Source organism: Arachis stenosperma, chromosome 1 (genome assembly GCF_014773155.1).
Source record: "Arachis stenosperma cultivar V10309 chromosome 1, arast.V10309.gnm1.PFL2, whole genome shotgun sequence".
NCBI lineage: Eukaryota > Viridiplantae > Streptophyta > Magnoliopsida > Fabales > Fabaceae > Arachis > Arachis stenosperma.
Window position 1 is genome coordinate 45317031 of NC_080377.1, and position 3044 is coordinate 45320074.

Sequence of the window (3044 nt, forward strand, 5' to 3'; positions counted from 1 at the left end):
AGGTGACCATAGCTTGCTTCATAGCAACAATCTCCGTGGGATCGACCCTTACTCACGTAAGGTATTACTTGGATGACCCAGTGCACTTGCTGGTTAGTTGTGCGAAGTTGTGTTGATGCCATGGTATTGAGCACCAAGTCTTTGGAGCCATTACCGGGGATTATTTGAATATGGACAAAGTAGTGATCACAATTTCGTGCACCAAGTTTTTGGCGCCGTTGCCGGGGATTGTTCGTGTATGGACAACTGACGGTTCATCTTGTTGCTTAGATTAGGTATTTTTTTTTTTTCGAAATTCTTGAAGATGAATTCTAGAGTTTCATGATGATTTGTTGAAATCTGGCTGGCTGAGAAGCCATGTCTAATCTCATTGGACCGAGGTTTCAACTTATCATCACAGAAGCTTGTTGATTTTTTTTTCAATCTTGCTTTTGGAGCAGTGATCTGCTAAGGCTTGGCTGGCCTTTGGCCATGTCTAGTGTTTTGGACCGAAGCTTTCTTTGAAAGCTTGGCTGGCTGTGAAGCCATGTCTAATTCCTGGACCGAAGTCTTAGACTAGCATTGCACTGATTCCTGGAATTCTCATTAAGAATTTTGATATCTTTTTCCACTTAATTTTCGAAAAAAGCACAAAAAAAAAATTACAAAATCATAAAAACCAAAAATATGTTTTGTTTGAGTTTAGTGTCTCATCTTAAGTTTGGTGTCAATTGCATGCATTCATTCATGTGTCTTAAGGATCTTCAAGTAATTCTTGATGATTTCTTACTCTGATCTTTGAATTCTTTTGACTTGAGTGTTTATGTGTCTCATATAGTGTCAGTAGTATACAAACTGCTAAGTTTGGTGTCTTGCATGCATTGTTATTTGATTCTTGTTGCATTTTGATTATTAAAAAAAATCCAAAAATATTTTTTATTTGTGTCTTTTCAAGTCAATGATACAAAGAATTGAAGATTCAGAACATACTGCAGAGGAATTATACAGAAAAAGCTGGGCGTTCAAAACGCCCAGTGAAGAAGGACAGACTGGCGTTTAAACGCCAGCCAAGGTACCTGGTTGGGCGTTTAACGCCCAAAAAGGGTGCATTTTGGGCGTTAAACGCCAGAATGTATACCATTCTGGGCGTTTAACGCCAGGATGGTGCTAGGGGGAAGATTTTGTTTTTTTTCAAATTTTCAAAGTTTTTCAAAATCAAATCTTTTTCAAATCATATCTTTTCAATCAAAGGTTTTCAAAATTAATTTCTTTCCTTTTTTTAAAGATACTTACTAACAATTAATGATTTGATTGAACATCTCAAGTTTGTTACCTTTTCTGTTGAGAGAGGTTTAATGTTTGAATCATATCTTTTCTTGTTAGGCAAGTGATTAATTTTCAAAATCAAATCTTTTAAAAATTGTTTTCAAAACATATCTTTTAAAATTGTTTTTCAAATCAAATCTTTTCAATCATATCTTTTAATCACATCTTTTTTCAAAATAGTTTTCAATCAAATCTTTTTAACTTCTAATTTCAAAATCTTTTTCAAAAATCACTTGATTTCTTTTCCACTTGAATTTTCGAAAATTATCAATCAATTTTTCAAAATGTTTTTGGCATCTTTTTAATTAATTTTCGAAAATTCTCTTCTCTTCCTCCCACATCCTTCTATTTATGGAGTACTACTCCTTCTTAATGCACAATTCGAACTCTATCTAATCAAGTTCGAATTCTTCTACCTCCTTCTTCTATTTTTCTTTTCCTCTAACACCTCAAGGAATCTCTATACTGTGACATAGAGGATTCCACATTTCCTTGTTCTCTTCTCTTTCATATGAGCAGGAGCAGAGACAAAGGCATTCTTGTTGAAGCTGACCCTGAACCTGAAAGGACCTTGAAGCGAAAGCTAAGAGAAGCTAAGGCACAACTCTCTGTTGAGGACCTGACCGAATTCTTCAAAGAAGAAGAACCCATGGCAGCCGAAAACAACAACAATGCCAACAATGCAAGGAAGGTGCTGGGTGACTTTACTGCACCTACTCCCGACTTCTATGGGAGAAGCATCTCTATCCCTGCCATTGGAGCAAACAACTTTGAGCTTAAGCCTCAATTAGTTTCTCTAATGCAACAGAATTGCAAGTTCCATGGACTTCCAATGGAAGATCCTCATCAGTTTTTAGCTGAGTTCTTGCAAATCTGTGACACAGTCAAGACTAATGGGGTTGACCCTGAGGTCTACAGACTGATGCTATTCCCTTTTGCTGTAAGAGACAGAGCTAGAATATGGTTGGACTCACAACCTAAAGATAGCCTGGACTCTTGGGAAAAGCTAGTCAATGCCTTTTTGGCAAAGTTCTTTCCACCCCAAAAATGGAGTAAGCTTAGAGTGGAAGTCCAAACCTTCAGACAGAAGGATGGAGAATCCCTCTATGAAGCTTGGGAAAGATACAAACAATTAATCAGAAAATGTCCCTCAGACATGCTTTCTGAATGGAGCATCATAGGTATTTTCTATGATGGTCTCTCTGAATTATCCAAGATGTCCTTGGATAGCTCTGCTGGAGGATCTCTTCATCTGAAGAAGACGCCTACAGAGGCTCAAGAGCTCATTGAAATGGTTGCAAAACCAATTCATGTACACTTCTGAAAGGAATCCTGTAAACAATGGGACAAGTCAGAAGAAAGGAGCTCTTGAGATAGATGCTCTGAATGCCATTCTGGCTCAGAACAAGATATTGACTCAACAAGTCAATTTGATTTCTCAAAGTCTGTCTGGAATGCAAAATGCACCTGGCAGTACTAAGGATGCTTCATCTGAGGAAGAAGCTTATGATCCTGAGAACCCTTCAATGGAAGAGGTGAATTACCTAGGAGAACCCTATGGAAACACCTATAATTCTTCATGGAGAAATCACCCAAATCTCTCATGGAAGAATCAAGAGAGACCTCAACAAGGTTTCAATAACAATAATGGTGGAAGAAACAGGTTTAGCAATGGCAAGCCTTTTCCATCATCTTCTCAGCAACAGACAGAGAATTCTAAGCAGAACCCCTCTGACTTA

The 3044-nt window shown here is 37.6% G+C and overlaps 1 non-coding gene across 1 annotated transcript; it reads right to left on the bottom strand.

Moving 5' to 3' along the window:
* Window positions 1-2359: 2359 nt before the first annotated feature.
* Window positions 2360-2467, bottom strand: LOC130949024 (small nucleolar RNA R71). The gene has a single exon (XR_009073313.1). It is a non-coding gene; the product is annotated as a small nucleolar RNA R71 (small nucleolar RNA).
* Window positions 2468-3044: the final 577 nt, after the last annotated feature.